The 5,591-nt window shown below is 42.4% G+C and overlaps 1 pseudogene; it reads right to left on the bottom strand.

The window, feature by feature from the left end:
• Positions 1-518: 518 nt before the first annotated feature.
• LOC137242317 (protein RCC2 homolog) lies at positions 519-3,003 on the bottom strand (annotated as a pseudogene).
• Between the last annotated feature and the right edge of the window lie 2,588 nt (positions 3,004-5,591).

Raw genomic sequence — 5,591 nt, 5'->3', positions numbered from 1 at the left:
GGGGCCAAACCAACACGTTCCCAAAATTTTACTCATGATAATGGCATATCTTCAACTCTAAGACTTTCATGGCTGACAAAAAAAGTTTTTCCTTAAAATTTAAAAGCTGATAGCTTAGCGCACAAAGTTTTTTTCTCACGTGCGTGGAGCACAAAAGGTTTCCAATCATTTTTATTTAAACTTTATTTCAAAAAAAAACAAAATTACCCTATGAAGCACCGATCGGGGTATTGGAGCAAAACGATAATTTTGGGGAAGTTATGTTTTCCGAAATTAGGCTCCAAAGCATACTAAATGGCTTTAGGCATGGAAAAAAACCCCGGTTTCTAGCGCTGCTGTCCTCAAAGAACGCATCACAGAAATTTAGAACAGTATAACCCCTGTTAACGAATTTAGTAGCCTCAGCGCCACGACGGTTTCAAGATGTTATTAAAAAACAACATTATTTAGAGCTACGTGAGGTTATTCATACTAAAACAGGTTATTTGTGTACTGTATGGACGTTGGTTTTTGTTTCTTTCACATAACTTTGCTATTTTATGCTAAAGTGAGGGTTTTTTGTATCTTATTATGACAATCAATAAAACAAAATGAGTCAGTTATACAACTGTATTATCCCATTTTTCAGAAAAATTATTAGCCTTTCAACCCAGCGGAAAAAGGGGGTGTATGTAGACTTTTTTCCGTCACTGTCTATTTATTTTTCTACGCCACCCTGAATATGTTTAATAAATGTTGGATAAGCTTTAAATAAATACGTTTTTGCAACTGCATTACTCAGTCACCGATAGTATATTCTAGTAACTTATCATATTTTTGCTTAGTTGACTCGTGAGCAGTATCTACTAGTAATATAGCATGAGAATAACCCATAGCGACCTGAGGTATTTTCATATTATCCATTTTGGGGACTTCCTTAGGAACAGTGGACGACATTGGGAACTCGCCAATACCCAATTCCCCATAGGTGGGAGAAGCGCCCCATGCTATTAAGGTATCATCAGCTGATAGGATAATAGAAGTGTTTCCGCATCCGATATCAGTAATGTTCCACCCAGATAAGTCCTGAACAAGTTTTGGGTACTTATTTGCTTCTCCCGTCTTCTTATTTTGCCCAAATAGAAAGAGTACGCCAAGCTCGTTGAGGACAAGACTAAAGGTTGCGCCACAATATACATTATGTTCATCACGTCCTTGAATGTCGAAAAATTTTATTAAACGAGGTACCATCTCGTCCGTAGGCTCTCATGACCAAGGCGCCCAAAACCGCCAAATCCCCAGCTATACACACGCTTATTAGAATCAATGGCGACCGTATGATTATTACCGCAGGCGAAGTCGACAATTTGAACATTCTCTATAGGTATACATTTCCTTCTTGCCTTTCTCAATATAAAGTACAATTTTTTTTTTTTTTTTTGGAGACGTTTCAAAGTGAAAGATAATTTGTTCGCATGGACGAAACACTTTGCATCTGTGTTATGTCCCAATTGACCGTATTCGGGTAACCCAAATGTATGCAAATTACCTTTAATGTCGAGCATCACGGAACACTCGGCTCCACAACATATACGAATAATTGGCGGACCACGGTAGTTTATTGGGGTTGGGATACTTACCACCGGCTGGGTGTTGCCTATACCACATTGGCCTGACTTATTCTCTCCGCAGGCATAAACACTACCTGTCTCCGTCAAAAGGAGGGAATGGTGCCGACCACATACAACTTGGACAACGTTGACGCGTTCCAAACCAAGGAAAAAAGTAGCCATCGAAATTTAAATCAAATGAAAACATGATTGTCAAAAGCTTGAGATAAAAAGCGCTCACATTCTAAAGTTATCAAAGGCACAAAGTATATACACAGAGCGTCTCAAAAGCCAACGCAGTCATAATAAAAAAAGCTTCAATTAATAAAAATTCCAACACACAAATTAAAAGCAAGAATGGAATTTGCATAGAGCAAGGGAGTGCGCGAAACAAAATTTCGTTTTCACCACCAGCACGGCTACCACTCGGCGTGGCATAATAGTAGGTATTTCGCATATTTTCACATCAGGTAATCCCAAGTGACCGAAAGGATTGCGGCCAAAAGAAATCGCCTTACGATCCATGTTTATTAGAAGGGTGTGAGCAGAAGTCGGACTACTTGCACAATAACGATACTTATCATCAGTAAATCGATGAAAGTTATAATAACGATTGGGTCCAACTTTTGCCACATTTTTGCGATCTCGTTTGCCAGTCAAATCCCATGTCACCATTCCACAAATTAGCAACCGGCCCGGAGTTTTGCCCAGGGATGCAAGTAGATCTTCTGGCAATTTCGTAGGGGGATCTAAATCCTCATTAGGAATCAAAACCTCCCCTTGGTCTGCGGTAGACTGGCCGTCTTCACTGGAAGCATCGCTTAACACAGCCTTGAAATCCTCTTGCTTCTTGGGCGACGTTTGTTAGGGCCAGCACCGTTTCCACCAACTTTACGTTTTGCAGACATAGTGCTTATTCTTTAATAAGATGATGTATGGATAGATATTGTACTTCTATACGAAAAAATTTATTCTTTATTCGCTTATTACACGGAATTTTAAAAAACGGGTACAGCGAAAGCGGTGCCGTAGATCTCAAAGTAAAATTCTTTTTATTCTCACTTTTTATTCGTGTTTCTGGCTTGAATGAGTCTTATACTTTAAAAGTAATACCCTTCCTTCATATAAAATCCTGAAATTTAATGTTACACACAACAAATTCGGGCGATTAAACCGGAGAAGGCGACGCTACAAATAAAACCACTACGTTTCCTGGAAATAAAAAGGGAAAAGTAATGACTAAACAAAAAAGATAAAATCGATCAGTATGTACTCACCACCGCGTGTTTTACATTCATGATTTTTTTTTTCGTTAAGGAAGTGGAAAAGTGTAGTAAATGTCAAAATTTCTACACTTCACTTCGGACCATCAAGTAGTCAAGCATCACAAATCACACATTCAAAATGGTGCATGCATGAGTTCAAGGTTGCTTCGTTCTGCGCATCTACGTCACACTTGACTGCTTCGGCGAATGAAGAAAAAAAAAAACAAGAGCTGAAGGAGAATGACGTAAAAACAGCTGACGTGATGTTTACATGAGCAATGCGCCACCATATATAATTCCAGCATTCAACACAGACGTTAGGAAACCACATGTCGCGCTGCCACACTACATGTCGCGTATAAAATATCTCTATCAATCATTTGGTCGAGATTCGAATACTTAAAGCTAAGGCCACACTGAGCTGCACTACACTACGCTGCAAAATATTCTTCGCATGTATTCTTATGGAACAATTCACACCTAGCGGCAGCAGCACTGCGCGGCGGGGCCATGAGCGGTAATGTTGATCAAATAGGCAAAAAAGTGAAGCGCCGCTGCCGCTACATGTCGCATCGCTTAGTGTGCACGCACTTTAATTCTACGTATTTCAGCATTTGCCATTGTCCTGAACCAGATAAATAATTTTGCATGCAAATGCAACATCAACGATTTGCGCCAGATAAATCCAGACCAGAAGTTTGGTTCAATTGGTGCGCCAGATAATTTGTTAATTACTTCTTTGGCAACGCTGCGTTTAATAAACCTACTTTTCAAAAATAGATGTTGCTGCTTAGCCTTTCGCCGTATGTGTTAAATGAAAAACCGCGGCGACATCTGCCTATCACATTTCGCGTGTGCGAAAATTTCATGACATCTGCTTCTCAAGTCTCTCCATGATCCAGTGCATTCCCGTGAGAATTGAGCGGGAGCCGGAGCGGTGAAACTTAGTGGAAGACGGCAATAAAGACAATACACGTCGAAAAATAATTTTAAATGGTGAAAACGCAACTGCGAACGATTTTTTTTATACACTTACAATAGTCAAATTGCGAATTCGTGGGGTGTGGTGGCATGCCACTTGGGGTAAAATTAAAATACACCACAAATTATGTTCCATGTGGTGGCAGGACCCTTGTGGTAAAATTAAAACACATCACAAATTATGTAGCGCCAGCTCAGCGACATCGGCCGACCAAACGCTGAAATATGTAAGGTAAAATACCAAAGCATCATCTACATGGGATGATGGGTGCTAAAATCAGTTTAGCGATTTTCCCTTTGCCCTTCTTTATAATAATAATAGCAAATATTAAAAAACATCCTCATACATAAACCCACTAGCCATCCATGTAGACGAAATCAATGTAATAACGCTCGATTATGTTTTTAGAATGACTCGTTTCACGGCAACTCGCGTCAAGACAGAGGAGCGTTCCAGAAATTTCTCCGTACCATGCCGCCTTTGCGCCGCAAATCGCGGCGTACGATTCTGCGCACAATACCGCAGGATGTCCGCTGAAAAGATGTGGCAGGCGGTTCGCAAACATAACTACTGCATCAACTGTTTGTCCCCTTTCCACAGTCACGAGGTATGCACAAGTAAGGACAAGTGCTATCGATGCAACGAGCATCATCATACTACCCTTCACCTGGACAAAACCAAGGAAAGGAGGCAAACAACCAGCGACCTTCTCGATGACGGAGAAAGCTCAGACGGGGCCTTATCCCTGGCCCTCACCGAAAGAACCAAGTCTTGGGCGCAACAAATGGATGATCAGGATGCCGAAGAAGAAGCAAGATTAGCGGCATTAGCTACCCTTCCTAAACAACAGAGCGGCTCTGAAACACGTCCTTTCCGACCGCTATTACGGCACGAACAACAACGGCAATTAGAAACCGAAGATGTACGAGCAACTGGGAGCAAGCAGAAATCACACGTCGGTGGCTCTGAAACACGTCCTTTCCGACCACCCCCCCCCCCCCCCCCCTTTCTACTCAGGTGAGACGTGGTGACGCGGAAACGCGTCCTTTTCGCTCATTGCGGCGCACATCGGGTAGAACGGTCCCGTATGAATCCAGAAGAAGACCGTGGGCAAGCACTTGTCCGACGAAAAGAAGTGCACAAACGTTTTAGGACCGGCCGAGTTATAGCAACCCCAGCTACACCATCGATAATAAGATCGTTTATCGCGATCGCACCCACGGCAGTCGTTCGCATCGAGTCCGGAGGACGCCTGCATCTGGTACGCGCACTCATCGATCCCTGCTCCCCAAACACAGTGATTGATGCCAATCCGGCGAACGAACTCCATCTGGAGCGCATGGTCCACGTCACCAACGAGATGTACACTCATATTGCGCGGGAAGTATGGGGTAGCAGGGAGGGTAATCACCCAAGCTACAGTAATAACACGCCATAACCGTCTCAACCCGATCGCTAGCGTATACTCCACAATCATTCACAATCATTTACATTTCTTTTTTGGTGTTACGTGTGAGCGAATCCCCATCGTCCCGAATTACACGTAATCAACGACTATTTACTTCTCTTGTTTCAAAAGACACTTTCCTGGGGCTTTCTGTTGTCTGGCTGTCACCGTACCATTGAAGTGTGAGAGGCATGACACGACCTCGTAGACTTAACTGTGTTGCGACATCTTCTTCCAGAAGCGACACTGATGACTCTTCATCGAACATCGCGTAGACAGATATTTTTCCTTGAGGACCTGACAATGTC

The sequence above is a fragment of the Eurosta solidaginis genome, chromosome 2, assembly GCF_040869045.1.
Source record: "Eurosta solidaginis isolate ZX-2024a chromosome 2, ASM4086904v1, whole genome shotgun sequence".
Taxonomy (NCBI): Eukaryota; Metazoa; Arthropoda; class Insecta; order Diptera; family Tephritidae; genus Eurosta; species Eurosta solidaginis.
Note: the sequence above shows the minus strand (reverse complement) of the source record. Positions and strands in the feature narration are given on the sequence as shown.